The sequence below is a fragment of the Notolabrus celidotus genome, chromosome 24, assembly GCF_009762535.1.
Source record: "Notolabrus celidotus isolate fNotCel1 chromosome 24, fNotCel1.pri, whole genome shotgun sequence".
NCBI lineage: Eukaryota > Metazoa > Chordata > Actinopteri > Labriformes > Labridae > Notolabrus > Notolabrus celidotus.
The window spans coordinates 8,653,572-8,670,501 of NC_048295.1; the positions used below are offsets into that span (position 1 = coordinate 8,653,572).

The 16,930-nt window shown below is 40.8% G+C and overlaps 1 protein-coding gene across 1 annotated transcript in view; it reads right to left on the minus strand.

Moving 5' to 3' along the window:
• dmd (dystrophin) overlaps positions 1 to 15,865 on the minus strand; it is a 234,151-nt gene extending 218,286 nt beyond the window's left edge. Inside the window, exon 1 of the mRNA XM_034677504.1 lies at positions 15,827 to 15,865. The gene's annotated coding sequence lies outside the window, so the exon portion shown is untranslated. The remainder of the gene's footprint in view (positions 1 to 15,826) is intronic.
• Between the last annotated feature and the right edge of the window lie 1,065 nt (positions 15,866 to 16,930).

Genomic DNA, 16,930 nt, shown 5'->3' on the forward strand with positions numbered 1-16,930 from the left:
GGTTGTTTTTGGTGATGTGCCACATGGCAACAGCCCTCACACGGCTTCAGAGACAATACGGGCCTACAGTAAATCTCTCCTCTCCAGTGTTTTATTAGCGTTGCTGTAGTTTATGGTTGAGGTGCGTAGGTGGCTTCAAGGTCTATTAAAAAGCCATTACAGTGTTTTCCAGGAGAGAAAGGAGATGTCATTGCATTTTGTCTCATTTACTGTAACTAAATCCTCACTTAAACTCACTCTTCTAGCCCTGTAATAAAAAACAACCTAAGCTCTTTTTCAACCAAGAAACAGAAATGTTAAGAAATTCAACAGTTAAATATCTTATTTTACAACATAGTCTATTTTAAGTATGAGACATGTTAAAATCTAAATGTTGTACTTCAACTAGACATCCATAATTTTCAAGTATTTCTCACTTTCAGTGCTTAATGCACTGTTTATGATGAAATAGAATATAGCTGTGATTACAATTCATATTAATTAAAGTCATAAACTCACCACAAAAACTTTGGTATTTCACTACAGATAAGGTGTACACTTACAAGAATACACTGAGTCATGAATTCCCAAGAAAAAAGTTAGACATTTGCAAGTTGTACATTTTCTAGAATAAAATTGTAAATTTACAAGTTACAGACATACATTAACGTAAGAAAGGATTACATTTTTTACATTATAGTTGTAAATTTATGAGAATAAAGTTGAAAAGTTATGTCAAGTTATAAATAAAGCAGAAAGAAGTTATGAGCTGTAAATTCATGAAAATACATTTTTAGAATTTACAAGTTAAAGTTGTAAATTTACACAAAAGAAAATTTGTGTTATAGTTGTAAATTTCTAAGAATAAAAATGATCCTTTTTGAGAATGAAGTTGAAAAGTTGTGTTAAAGTTGTAAATATAACAGAATGAAGTTATGAGACGTGTATGGGAAAAAGTTTTTAATACTACGATAATAAAGTCCTAAATTTATTTAATTAAGTTGAACATTTATGAGAATAAATCTGTGAATTTGGAGGAATTAAGTTGTGAATTAACTAGATTAAAGTTGTCTTATAGTAGAGTCATAATAAAAAGCTATCTTTACTGTATATGTATAATAACATACAAGGGATGACTCCCAGCATGCTCATACACCAGCAATATGTAAGTATTAGATTCTGGCCTATTCAGCCAGCCCTCAAAGCTCAAAGCTAGAGCAGCCACCTCCAATAACTTAATGAACTAAAACTAAAGAGGCAATTCTTCAGAGAAATGTATTGACTGTAATATCTTAAATAAAACTATCCATCCCAGTTCAGAGTGGGAGCTCGTCTTGATATGTCCTGGTAGATAATGGTTCAGGACCCTTAATTGAAAGAAACATTTAAAGATGTCGCTTTGGGCAGCACTTTGACATTTTATAGACTAGATGAGAAAACAATCAGTGCATTAGTCAACAAAATAACTGATTAGTGCGGCTGTGCTGCAAATTGATTTGAACACTGAGTTAATTTAGTTAAAAATGATCAGGGACTCTGGTTCTGGCTTTAAACTAACGCCTGCATTTTCATCCAGACTGCTGACTTCAACACATTAAAACTGATTCTCTCTTAACAACCTCACACAAGGAGGAAATAGGTTGTATAGGGGACAGAGATATCACACAGGCACATAAAATTAAGTAGTGGAAGAAAAGTTATTTATATGGTCTTATCTACGGTCCTAGCTCTGTGTCTTATGTAAGCTGAAAAAAAAGAGTCCCTGTCTACTTCAGAGGCGTGGACGGTGCAGCGGAGGTTTCTGGAATATAATCTATTTGCTAATTATAAACCAAGGCTAAAGCAAGACCAAGCCATCGCTCCACTGAGCTCAGGGCTATACCCAGAGGCTGGGGAAGAATTAGCATACACACACACACATACACACACATTGACACACACACACAGAGCCTCAGAGTGATTAGACCCGCCCTGGATGTGAACAGCAATTAACTGCAATCAGAGCCCTGTCCCTCTCCTCCCCAGCCCTCCCACCTTCTCTCCCTGTGCCTCATCCCTCGCTCTTTCATCTGAGTGTCACTCCTTACACTTTCTTTTGTTATGATTATTCCTGGTGGGGTCTCTGGATGAGTTGGGTTTTACTTGGTTTCATGTTCACAGAGATCATGTTGCTGCTGGAGGAACCGACTATAATGGGCCACTTGAAGTTAGCAGGAAGAAGACACCTTTATCACGACTACCAACAGCAGCTTTAAGTTCAACTAAACTAAACGTTACTTGAAAAATGTACTTTAGCATGCCAAGGGGATCTTCATTTACAAGAGCTTAAACAACAGCCTCTGAGTACTGATTTAGAAAAACACTCTGCTCTTCTATTTGTTTTTTAGCGATGTCAAATCTATGATCCTTCCAGTTTCACTTCCCCATCCTTGGACTCCTTATTAAAGGATGCAAATGAAAGGAACTGGAGCATATTCTGCTGTAACTTTCTGCCAGTCGGTGAGGTTGCGTCAGCGAAATGCAGCGAATGTAAATAAAGATGAAAGAGTGACAGCGAGAGCGAGATACAGGGAGGGAGAGGGATGGAGCAGTCAGTGGGTGTTGAAACTGCAGACACAATTGCAGCACTGATCCACCATGACACCCTGCAGCTTTTTAATGAAACTCAACAACATTAAGCCCTGAGTGCTTCAGGGGAAGTGTTGGTCATGGCAACTACAAACCCAGCAACAAACAGCGTTGAAAAGGAGTCGGCATTGTAAAGAGATTTCTGCACGGCGTTCGACTGAGCTGACAAAATAAAGTACTAACATGAATATTCACACTCAGGATCACACAGGCAGGGCAACATCTCAGCATGCTTTAAAGATGTGATAAGCACACTAGTCTTGTTACTGTCTAATAAAAACATCAAACATTAAAACATCAAAAGCATAAATTTAAAATAGCTTTGCAACTCCTGTGTGAGAGTTATTTCCCTTTCTCCCAGTATTGGTTACCTCACACTATCTTTACCTGCTGAAACATGTCTCACAATTAGAACTACAATCAGTTTGTAGTCACATAGGTAAATATATGAATAAACATGTTGATTGAATTTCTTTTAGCAATCAGACAAATCAAGAGCCGGCTGAAAAGGTCATGGCTCCGTGTGAGCTTCAATATCTAGCACAAGGTTGATTAGGCTTATGCAAGGCTGAAAAGGCGACTTGTTCCAATGTCTTCATGACCATGTGACGGGTAATTTGTCTTCTCTGTTTCCTGTGGTGTCTGCAGTGGAGGTGGAGACCATTCATTTCAAGCGGAAGCAGAGAGGAGGATATATTTCCTTCAAATCAACATGCTGTTTATTATTAATTTGGGGCTATATTGGCTGTATTTGGCCATCACTTGCAGACGCACGGAGATCAACAAGAGGAGTTATTTTTGTTCGCGGAAATGCAGGAATAAAAAGGCGGTGGGTGGGAAATGAAATATCAATCATGTTGTTGTGCTTACATGATTCCAGAACAAGAAAGAGATAGCAGAAAAATGTGCAGAATCTCAGTCATGATCCTGCAGTGCTAATCAAGTCCTGTTTTGGCTCTGTAAAGTTTGGGTTGTGTGCGCTGAAGGACAAAGGCTGCAAGGAACACTGTGTTTGCCATTTACACCATGTATGTAGACCCAGAGGTGGTGATGTTTTCAACACAAGAAATTTTACTATGTTTATTATAGTTGTGGTGCTTCTAAATATTTCCTGGGCTAGTGCTTTAACTTTTTGGCTAGTGCTTTAACTTTTTGGCTAGTGCTTTAACTTTTTGAAGTTGGGAGCTACCAAGTTAAGTTAACTTCAAGCCTTGTTTCATGTATGCTCCTTTTTTTTAAGCTAACATTTCTTAAGTTAAAAGGCATCTTTAATTTTGACTCATACATTGATGTTCTGAGACATTAATTTTCACTCTCTGCAATCACTAAGTTTGTGTTTCCCCAGTTAGCATTTTTATGGCTGCTAGCTGCCATCTTTCAGTTGAAATCCATGATTCCTCTAAGCTAGCTTAAGCCAATAGATTTCAAAGAAGTTAGCATGGCAAAAAGAGGAACAGGAAATAGTCTGAATTCAAGTCTAGGAATAGGGAACAGTATAGTCTATGATACTGTTTTTTTAGGAAGTATGTTTATTTCTGAGTACAATAAAGGCAATGCATTAGCTTACCCTGCATTGTTTCCTTGGTGGAAACCCTATCAAGCCCCCTTTAATCATGTATTCAACAGCATTTACTCCAAAATATCTATTTATTCTCCACTCAAAATATGACAATCAAAAAAAGTCCTCATCCTCCGCTTCAACAAATATCAAGAAGTGCTCTTTCGACTGGAAATTGTAGCAGCATTATTTTAATGAGCTGGAAAACCCTGCTTGAGTGCCCACTCTTCAGTGTCCTGTGAAAGTTTTCCATCATTAGCAGTATACTCTCGCTTTCATAAACTTTGAATCCGGCAACATAGGGGGAGCAGAGCGAAGAAAAGGGAGAGGAATTAGCCGGGAGGCTTCTCACAGCAGCCCACATCTGGTGAGTCAGACTGCCTGCTAACCAGCTCAGAGACCCACAACACGTCCCACAGACCCTCACTGGTTCTGATATTTAAGATCCACAACCTTCAGAACTCAGTGTGCCTTTGCCATGCCTTACTTCCTGTCCTGTCTTATCTCATCTCATGGGATGCTGTAAAAGTTTAGCGCCAGTTTTGTGGTCATTGGCTCATCCTTTTTACAGATACTGAGGGTTTTCATGGGTCAGGAAAAAACTACGAGTACCAGTTGAATTTATCGCTGAGTTACCTGATATTTTTTGACATGTGTGTACAAAATGACACACCTTCTTTGCACAATATAAATGAAAAACTCGAGTTGAAATGTGCAACAAATAACAGAAATTGAGTTTAAACTCTGAGGTGATTTTTGCACACCACTTTCTTAAATCAGGGGTCATTGGGTGTTTTGTCGTCTGTCCTTAAAAACTGTCATCATTTTCCTTTTCCTCCACCAACCTCCATCTGCTACTTTCATCCTTTGGGCCACCAGGTGCTTCTGAAGCTCCACACCTCCCCACCCTTCCATTCCTCCATCCAACAGCTTCAGGGAAAACTGGCGTGTGTGCTCTTTCAACCTTCTCCACTGCATTCCCCAGTACATCTTTCATCTAAAACCCTACTGCGAATCACCCTATCAAACCTCTGGCCTCTTACTTTTTTTTTGTACACCTCCCAATTCCTCCATCTCTCCCTCCTCCGTATCATCCATTCAACCTTTCAACCCAAGTGGCATCATCTGCCCTCCAGCCATCTGTCTCAATTCAGCAGAATTTTTCTTTCACACCCTTTTCTGTCTCATCTGTATTTTCTAAATCATCTCTCCATCCCATTTTTTCCTTCCCACAACCTTGTGACACCGTATCAAAGAGCAAAAATGAAAAGAACATTGCTGCCAATGATATCATAAAGGAATAGACACGGGGAAAGAGAGGCGTGAGAAATAGAAGAGTCGAGGGGCATTGAGTGTGTGCTTGGTGCCTGTGTGTGCACAAAGAAGAGAGAATGAAACAACAACATAGAAATGAAAATCAGGGACAATGGAGGGACAGACAGTGATGCAAGAGGGGAGACAACAGAGCAGGAGATAGACTGAGAGAAAGATGGAGACAGGGCGAGAACAAACAAGGGAGAAGGAGAGCAAACAGTCGAGAGAGCAAAGGCCAGATTGAAAAGTGCTTGGCTGAAACTGAGTCAGGGCCGGCTCACATCCATAACCCACTGAGCTGTGAGAACATATAGAAACAGAACAACACGTACCAGGCTGACATACTGTATGTACACTTTCACTTTGACATGCAAGTACATACACTCCATTTAAGAGCACTTTGTACATGATTATGACAGGAATACACAGGAAACAGAGCTGAGGATGGGATGGGATAGATACGACATGATATGGTACCAAACAACACAATACAATAAGGTACAATATCATATGACGCAATACCATTGGATATAATAAAATTACATTAGATACGATACGATATGGTACGGTATGATAAGATACGTTAGGATACGGTACAATACAATACAGTACGTTAGATACGAAAGGATAGGATACGGTTCCGATACGTTGGACACAATAGGATAGGATACAGTACATTAGATACGATACTATATGATACAATACGATACGGTACTATATGATAAGATACGATAGGATACTATATGATAGATACGATACGAAACGGTGCGATACTATATGATAAGATATGATTGGGTAAATTATGGTACGATACGATACTATATGATAAGATATGGTATGATACGAGATTCAGATTCATTAATTGCCCACATGTCATGGTTATGTTTTGTTAATATTGCTCTGTTTTTACTTGCTGATTTTGAAAACTCTGTACAAGACCAACACCACAGGTTTGGACTTCTTGTAACTGTTCAAACCCAAGAGGCGGTAACTGCTTATTATCGATTCTCTTAATCATTTGAAAGTTAACTTAAAAATGAATTTGTGCATGAAAAGAAAAACAAGCATTGTGGAGACATCTCTGTTGGCTCAGAGAAACAGTGAGGAGTATTTTTCCACAGTGTTCTGACATTTTATAGATTAGCTGACAGTAGAAATGCTCATTAGCCGCAACCCTTGCTAACTTGCTGGAAAATAAGGCCTGTATCGACACTGATCTGTAACTGACACATTGAAATAAAAGCATGCCGCACTTTCCAATGCAGAATTCATTAAGACGAGAGGCCCAATTTAAGCACTGCTCTTTTTCTCATACACAAGGGCACACACACACACACAACCCCCCCTCCTAAAATATTCTAAGAGATGCCAAGGCGTTTTAAATTCTTGGAAAGAAAACACTGCAGGTTCAGAGTCAAGTTCTGAAGGATGCATTTGGAAAGGAAGATGCAGTAGGAGTGCAGATAGGATGTGATATCGCTCTTTTAAATTAAACGTATCCCTCTTTTTCTGCATCTTGCCTATCTGCCTGTATTTCACATCATTTATATGACTAAGCTTCTTATTTCCATGCAGGGTATGTCGTCTGAGGTGAATAATCTGAGAGGAGAGGTGTATTACTTTAAGGGTTTCTGCTTCCCTCATTGACAGTTTGATGGATAAACAAACAAACGAAAAGTCTTTGAAGACATTTATTTTCACCAGTTAACCAGAATTTATTCCTATAAATATTTCGTCATTCATTCTAACCCTTAAACCTTAAAAGGGAGAGAGGATTCTCTGACAACTAGGCAGCATTCCCTTTAAAAGAAACTCAAACTAAACCTAAAGTTAACAGTGAAACTAAGACTTAACCCTCAAACATCCATTTTTAAAACATTTTAGGGATACTTCTGTTTTGTTTTTTTTATAACCACAGAAGAATGATGACAGTAACAGATGTGGACCATTTGATTTGTCTTTTAGCTAACTCATTGTAAACCAAGCCGTGTCAGAGCAGCAGAATGGCAGACTGAAACTTTATAAACCTGTCACAGTTCATCATACACTAAGTTTTTTAATGAGAGACACATTTCCATGGGGGTGTCAATATATCACAATACAGCGATTGTCCTCTAGTGATAGCCTTAAAAACATTTATTTGATGTCTTCATGGTTTCTGATTATCTAGAAGAGGATCTCTAAATGCCCATGACAGGCAGACTTTATATTGTAATCTATTTCGTCCCATCCCTACAATACAAACCCAGCCAGGTTTTTGATCCTAAGCCCAGTGTGAGTGGAAATATTTGCATTCAGCTCTACTTTAGACAGCCAACAAATCACTGAAAGTCAGACGCGGTGTCCTCTAATGACACCAAACCAACTGTCGGAGAGTGGTGATGATAATGCAGGCTGGTACATCAAAAAGGAATGATAATCTGTGCAAGCAGAGATAGTTTTTCCATTGACTTGGGCTCAGCGGGACTCCTTCCTCTGACCTGATTGATGGGTGCGGGCCCTGCTGCGAGCTGTTGTCCCACTTCCATGAGAACTGGGTGCAACCTGATTCCGGAAAACCCACTTTCTTTGACATGACTCATCGTAACCCAGAAAGGGCTTTTGTATGTACCGACATGTGTGTGAGTGTGATTGAGCAGGGGAGGGGGTTCCTCTGGGATCCTCGACTCATTATGACACCCACATACAGCCTCCTCCTCCTGCACCTCCTCTTCCTCCGGTCTTTGGTGACCCAGAAACTTCATATGGGTCAGATCACACACTGAACCTCCATCCAGAAAGAGACACACAGTGTGTCATCATATTCATCACAGCTTAGTCATTTATTCTACCACCAAGTCAAGAAAACAACATCTGCCTTTCTTCTTCTTCACCATATTTCTTGTTTAGTTTGTTTTCCCACCCTCCTTCTCTCTCTCTCTCTCTCTCTCTCTCTCTCTCTCTCTCTCTCTCTCTCTCTCTCTCTCTCTCTCTTTCTCTCTCAAACAGAGCCAGACTTCAATCTCCAAAGACCAAGCGGATGTGTTCCCACACATTCATCTTCATTGCCAGCATCTCACACCGCCTCTGTTAGGACCGTTTCAAAGCCAGCACCTGCCTCTGCTGCCATCTTCTGTTCATGAATGTTATTGCCTGATCATGTGGAGCAGCTGAGTTTCAATGAGATGGATATTACATTATACAGAGGAGGATTGATGAGTCTATTCTGGCACTACTTTGTATATGTCCTCTTCATTTGTTCCATTAGAGTTTGACGCCTCGCCATGGTCCAGCTCTGGATCACATTGTTACAGAGCTTGAAAGAGGCTTACAGTATTTGGAACATCCAAATTTAGCTGTTTAACAGTGTCTGATTCCTGACCAACGCACACAAAATCACCCACTTATCTGGACTCAGTAACGGTCACTTATGTAGATGTTTTTATCTGTGTTATTATGGTGTCTGAGGGAGTTATTTTGAGTAACGATTGCAGCAATAACACCTGTAAAATGCTCCACCATGTGCTTGATGTCATGCTAAAAGACTGAGAGCTAAATAAGCTATAAGAGTATTGCATTGCAATATGATTCGCTGTGATTATTTAAGATACAATACAAGACATTATGATACGATATGATATGAGACAATATAATAATTAAGATAGAATACTATCTGAAAATGAGTTAGGTAATTATTAATGAGGTAGTTGTCTCTTGTTTACAATGACACCTCTAAAAGTGGCCTATCATGTGTACCTGATGGCTATAAGGTTATATGTTAAATAACTGAAGTAGTAAGCTGGTTACTTTGACAGGCTCATGTTTGCAGTTTATCCTACAGCAGACGAAGGCATTGTTTCACAAGTTTCTTATATTTATGCTCAAATCTTACTTTTCAAAATGACTCTCTGCTGAAATAACTTCCTGTTTTGCCAATTCCGACTGCTTTTATGTTAATTCCCTTAACTCCTAATAACTCATTTTCTATGCCAGTGGGCTCTGTTTATTCTTTGTTTCCAGCATTTGTTTAAACTATTTTTGGTTGCATTTCCTCTTTCCTGTTAGGCCCGCTCCTATTATATCAACCATTCTACCAACTTCAAATTTTAATTTCCCAAATGGCGTTCTTCAGTCAAGCTTGTAAAATTTGTCATAGCATTGTTCCCTTTCCATGGTTTCATTGAGATGGATTCAGAATGACAGATACAGTGTGGGCAGCTGTTAGTCTGCCAGCTCAGAGTGTGTTTTGTGTTTGGAGAGATGAGTTGTGTACTAGTTAAGACGGTCAACTATATTATTGGTTAGTTAGGTATTAGTCTTCAGCTAAGTATCTGCCTCCAAGGGGTAAAATAAGTTGAATTTGTCATCCCTTTCTTCTCCGAATTCTGTGCTGCTGATTGTTTTGCAACAAGTGGTGTTCCACTAAATCGTCCTGAGACTCTCTGGCTGTCCCCAGATCAGTAACTCACCCTGTGCTGCTGACAGATAAGGTTAAAACTGCAGAGACGAACTGGCTGTTCTTAAAACAGCACTGAGGGACAACTTAAATCCCAGAGTGTTAATTGATAGCTTTGTGTTTACATACACGGTATATTTAGACTTTAACTCTATGGCGTGTGCATCTGCCTTGGGCTTTTAGACTGGCCTGACTTCACAGGAGTTTTCTAATGATATAAAAAAAATAAAACAACTAAATAACCATCTGAAGATTAAAAAATGAAAGATAAAAGGAACCCTGCTGCGTTTGGCTTTGGGGGAGAAATCTGGAAAACAAGATGAAAAGTGCGGCAGAGATAAACAGTGATGAAAATGAATGTGTTAAAGAAGAAGAGGAGGAGGAGGAGGAGGAGGAGGAGGAGGCTACAATATGGTGTCTGGGTTGTGCACAGAAGGCATGAGCAGGCAAAACAGGAAGAAATGAATAAGCAAAGAGCAGAGACGGGAGAAGAGTGTGATGGAGAGATGTAAAGAAAAACAGGGTGAAGAAATGATAGCAATGTAAGAGTGAAAGATTGAGGTAAGGGGAAAAAAGAGAGGTGGAATAAAGAAGTTAAGACCATAAAGTACAGAGGAAAGAAGTGAAGAGAAATGAAGAGACACAGAGAGGGGAAGATAAGAGAGGAAACTTATGTGAAATGAGCAAAAGTAACAAGTGAAGAGTGGAAAAATAAAAGAGGGTAAAGAAAATAAATAGAAAGAAGCAAAACGGTCATATCGGAAGAGGGAAAGTTGAGAGAGATGGGTAAGCAGAAAGTCAAAAGACAGAAGTGAAAAGAAGTGAAAGCAGTAAAAGTCAAAGATTAAAGTTGAGTCGAGTGGTTTCAAAATAATGGAAGTAAAGAGAAGTGAAGTGACCCTGGTAAAAAAAAAAGGATAGTAAAGGGAAGAACAAAAAGTCAAATGAAATAAAGTGGCATCAAGTCCAAAAAAAGAAAGTCAAGGGCAGTGAAGTGACACCAGACAGAAGACGGAAAGTGAAGACCAGTGACATCTTGTAAAAGGTGAAAGATTAGTAGAAGTCAAGAGAGGATTTGTGTTGTTTGGATGTAGTATCTGAGAACTCTGTGTATAGGTAGCACCCTGTTTTGCATAAAGCACAGGGGTCCTCAGGGTGCTGCTTTCCAAAGCAACGCCTAAATCTACCTGCCTGTCTGCTCCAATCAGGATTAGCACCAGAGGTCTGCGCTCAGGCAAGGAAGGATGGGTAACAGCAAGGTGGATATAGACCTTCAGGGGTGTGAGATAACAAGGCACAGGCAAACACACACCAACACCAACACACACACACACACACAGGTTGTCAATGTTGATTTTAAAAGCAATCTACATGAGATCACAGACTCTCCTGCTGCTGCACAAATGCACCTAGATGCATGTTGTGATAAATCATGGGCAGAATAAATGGACAGTATTTTTCTGTCCTGTTGCCAACACACTGCAAGAAAACTTCCAGAGCACAACTGGTGGACAGGTGCAGAGGAGAATGAAGTCATGCAACAGAAAAAGTCGCAACCTCATGAGCACTGTCAGCACTTTCTTGATGAATTCAGAGCCGACAGAGCGCGGGAATCTGAGGACTGGAAACATTTGGGGAAATCTATCAGTAAGGCCAAGAAGATGAGACCTCAAGTGGAGGAAAATGTCACTATAACAAAGTTGTTTTTTACTTTAATGTGATTTAATTTCAAGTTTCAGTCCTGTCCTAAGTATACACAGCGACATAACACCCCCCCAGAACATGGTATGTTAAATATCCAGTGTGTCTATACATACAGCACAGAGTCAGACAGCTGGATTTAGCTGCTGACAAACGGCTCATACAGTGACAAACAACTTGGGTGGTAGATGAGTAGAGAGAGGGCACATGACAGCTCGGCACACGTCTGACATAAAGGAATGTAATTAAAGGAAGTATGATGTGCAGGTATTACAGGAGATAGAGGTAAGGAGAGTGTTTTTAAAGATGAAGAAGAAAAGGGAGAGTGTCAATTGTTGTAAAAACAGAGAGAGAGTGAAGAGAAGGAAAACAGAGAGGAGGCAGGGGCTTGGCAACCTCCCAAAGTGGGCTATCTGACACCACACACCAGCCGTCCATCAGGCCAGCTGACCGCTATTTCCAGCATGAGATGACCCACCAGCTGTACCGTGGGGGAGTGGGCGAGAGACTTACACAGTGACAGGAGAGAGTATGGGAGAGAGAGAGAGAGAAAAAGAAGTGCTTTATTTATTCATCAGAGCTTTATTTAGTCGGGCAGGTCAGTCAAGGAAAAAAGTTATTTACTCTGAGAGACACACAAGAAGGAAACGCCGGTCCTGAGGAGGGAGAAACTCAACCTTAATGTCCATCTGTCTGTCTCAGTCCGTCTGTTTGACTCTGTGTCTCCTCGCCCAGTGGACCATTCCAGGTCATCCACTATTTACAAGCCTTATAACAGGAAATCATACCTCTGCAGGCTCCAAGTCAGCCTGTCATGGTCACAAACAACACTTTCACCCTGAACATTTTTAGCCCAGGGTTGAACTTGTTGGGAGCCGTTTAATCCTGATTTACTTCTACAAGATGTTGTTGACTTGAAATGCAGGAAGGTAAAATCTGGGCTTAAGTGACTCTCTTCTGAGCGAGTCCAGGATGGTTCAGGGGGTTAGAGAGAGGGATTTAGTGAATTAAATGTACGCTATGTGGCGGCTAGGGAACGCAAGACAGGAATAGCATCAGAAAACAAGATCAGCCTATCACAGGGAGCGGCGGCTTCTGTACTAGTTTCATTTTTAATTAGGATGCCTTTGTGATGACTGGTTTACGACAAAGATCAGAGGAGTGGAGTGACTAAAGTTACTTTCCAGATTTCTCACGGGAAATTATCTCTGAGGTTGTAAAACAGTTTGGATAACGCAGCGAAGGACTCTGGAGTCAAATGTCGGCACGTAACTTCCATCATGGTGTCATTTTGATCACTGATTGAGGCCCTCAATCCACCTCCACCCTACATTTAAAATAGAGAATAGAGAAGTCTGTCATTTTGAATTAATCATCTAACAGCTAGTTATTGGCTCAGGGATATACTGAATGAATGGTAGCTCTAAGAGGGTGATTTCACATTGTGTTACAGTGCTGTGGATCACAAGATGTAAACACACACAGCAAGAGCTCCACATACACACACATTTAGATATGCACACACGAACGCACAGTACTATGCTACACAATGCCACCGTCGTCCCCTCACAACATCCCTGTTTCTAGCTCTGATGGCGGATCAGAGGCGTGTGTGCGTGCCCCATGTACAGAAGCTATAGTCCTCATTGCAGAGGCCGCAGGTTCGATTCCAGCCTGGATCATTTACTGCATGTCCTCCCCCACCCTGCACTCCCCACATCTCCTCTCTTCAGCTGTCCTATCCATTAAAAGGACTAAATGCTCAAAAACATAACTTTAAAAACAACAAACAAAAAACTTTTGCCTTGAAGTGGAAGTTTTGATTCAGTTGATGGACATTTGTCATTCTTCCTTGGGTGGAACAACAACAAGCTACCCACCCTGAGTGTGACGACACTGTAGAACCAAGCCTGTGTAGATATGGTGACTTATTGTCCTAAATATGAGACCCACTTCGTGGTGTCTTTAGAAAAGTATCATTGACTACATCAGCATCTTGACTACATAGATGTACTTAAAGTCAGCATCACTCACAAGCTTATGGCTTGGAGTTTTAAAGCAAACAGAGACTCTAAAGAGGAGACACTATTGGATTGCATCATGGGAAATGTAGTGTTTTTGGAGCAAAGTCTGGATGTTTTTGCCTCACAGGCTGAACTGCATGACTAAAGCACTCATGAAACGTTTATAAACTTTTAATTTTGTTGTTAAAGTCTCATAATGTTCATCTCCACTTCCTCCCCTCTGATTACCTACGACTGTTGAAAAACATCCTCAGTTGTTTTTGGATTCAGTAACACCCTGCAAAGTACCGACATCCTTCTTCCAAGAAGATCACAGAGTATTTTTGGGAAATGTAGATCTAATTGTCACACCTAACCTGACAATATCATACACAGGCTGCAAGGTGTCTTAGCCACAGTCACATTCACGCTTGTTATCACATGTAATTCAACTATGCAGCCTAAAAGTAGACTGCACTTAGCGCCGTTCACATTCCCTAAATACTAAAGAAAGTGTGTCATAGGAGGATGAAACAGAGTGGGGCATCACATACAAACACAGGGGAGAGGACTTCTGATCAGAGTTTGAGTTTGGAAGTTTCAGCTGATGTTTTCATGAAACTTTTTATAGTCTGATGGAAAAGTTGGAGATCATTTTATCACTTTTGTTGCAGGTACCAAACATCCTCACAGGATATTTCTCCATCAGTGGACAGATGGGGGTTTAATATTACACTCACAAGCATATGGTCTTACTCTGGATACACACACACACACTGCTAGCCTCACACACATCCACTCATATCAGGACAGCTTTGATCTCCTACCGGATCGACACTTGATGATTTCTCCAAACTCGTCCTCCACTGGCTCATCGCAGTAGTCCTCGGGGCGAACACCCTCCGCCATTGATCACAGGGCAATAGGTGTCAAAACTTACACTTAGGGGGGGGCGGGGCGGGGTTTAATAAATAGGTTAAATCCAGCAAAAGAAATCCAAAGAGTATAGATCCAGACCCAGACAGCGCGCACGACGTGGGCACAAGAACCGAGCACCGGTGAAGACTGGAGGGGGACGGGGGACAGGAGGAGGAGGAGGACCGGACTGTCAGACAGTCACAGACGGAGCCGAGCAGGTGTGCAGGGTGGGGGGTGCAGGGTGGACGGGTGTCGGAGCATTCCCACCTCGAAATAGTAGGATGCTTGGAGGAGGTGACTCTCCGCGTGGTCCCGTTTGGCGGACGCCATGCGTAAAACCTGACACCCGGCGGACGCGTAAGTGTCACTGGACGATTATTTCCGCACTGGGGGCGATGAGGTATTCGCAACATATCAAGGTGAGGTCAACTTTGACCTCCTGTGGGTGCTGGTCACGTGAATAACCAGTGTTATTACATGTATACAGGGGTGACATGATTTCTCCGGTAACCTCAATCTGATGGATCCGGAGTAGTTTAGTGGGTTACTGCTCACTTTAGTGCGTGTGGATTTAGGTTATGAGGTTAACAGGAATACAATGAAAACAGATGCTTTTATTCTAAAATACAAAAGCATAATGTTATATCTTTTGATCCTATAGGAAGAGAAAACTCGCCTTTAAGCTTTGGAAAAATCTCAAACTCCCTCCAGAAGCTGAAGCGACACCTCTTCCGTGGGAAACATACTCATCAGCTCCGTGTCAGATCCTCTAATATTAGATCTGTTGATACACTGACACCCTGGATTTCCCGGCGATTCAGAAGTAGGTCTTGATTTACAGTAATGGCTCCATTACGCACGGCGCGCTACACATTTAAGAGTCTGTGAGAGTTGCTATTATTAGATCTGATGGTATGATGGATCCGGCGCAGCTCTGAGTTACAGTCCCCCCTTCAGGCTACTCATAAGCACTGAGAGCCTGAGGGGGGGGGGGGGGCTGTGAGTGAATGAGCTGTTCCAAAAACAGAAGCTGAGGCACGGACTGGCATCCCGGACAGGCAGCTGACAGCTAGTCTGAGACTGAGACTGGGGATGCTGTCTGGAGAAGGGGAGTCTGAGGTGTGTGTGTGTTTGTGGGTGGGCTTGCTAATGCCAAGAGTTGTTGGTGTTTTGAAAGGACACTTGTATAACACTTGTATAACTTAAGATCTAGATGACATCTGTTGTTAAATAATAACCAAAAATACTTCCTTCTTTTGTCCCACAAAGTTCTAAAAGTGTTGCACTAACCTGAAGCAGCATCCAGCAGTGATGGCTCAGCGTCCTGCAGTACACACGTTCAACCAGGAGGGGGCAGCAGAACACATCTGATGATTTCAGAAAGGGCATTAGAGCCAAGAAATCCTTGTTTGGGGAGCTACTTTAGTGATATTAAATAACTAACACAATCAAAACAGATACATAATATGAATTTAACCTGGAAAAGTGACTGAAACTCTAATTAACTAGTGTAAAAAGCAAGCATAACCCCGCTCCTTGCCATTCTACTAAACAAAACAAACTGTCAACAGCTTCAAACTATCCATAACAATATTAAAGTCCTCAAGAAAAGCATGTGTGGATTTAAGAAGTGTCCAAGCTCTTACCAAACACGACTGCAGCAGTGTCACGAACAAATACAAATATATAAACACATAGAAACTTTGTAAAAACAATGGAAACAGCAATATACATGTGCTAGCTTTCAGCTGCCTGCTAGCAGTAGCTAACTTGGGCAACAGGTTCCCACATATAATGAATATATGATGAAATAGCTTTGTTAGCTTTATAAGTGTACTTCCCAATGTTGACTTACATCATTAAGAAGCTGAAACAGGCCCTTATCTTCTTCGCTGTCCTCCTCATCTTCGTCCATCTTTGGAAAACACATTAGCATATTAATTACTAAGTTAGCAACTTGCTTACTTCCTCTTTCTTATCAATAACAACAGAAAACAGGTTAATAAGCTCTTTCATTCTAAAACGTACAAACCTTGTTTTCTTCTTGAGTTGACACATTCCTTATAGAAACTGAAGACTTGTGTTAAAGTTGATTATTTGTTCACTTCCGGAAACAACAGAATGAACCAATCACAGTGCAGGACTGCGGTGGTCAAGGGTCACTTTTACACGTATCTCAGAAAAAAAAAGAAAACGTGATATTTTTTATTTTTTAAATGTTATTATGAGCAACATTGATGCTTTTTAGTAATATATATGAAATAAAAAATAATTCAAATCACAAAATATCGTCTTTGTCCACAGGGGGCGTCAAATCAACCACAATAAACTGTCTCAAACTTGTCTTTTAATTCCGAGAGTTAGTGTTCATGTAATTAACATAACTTGGACACC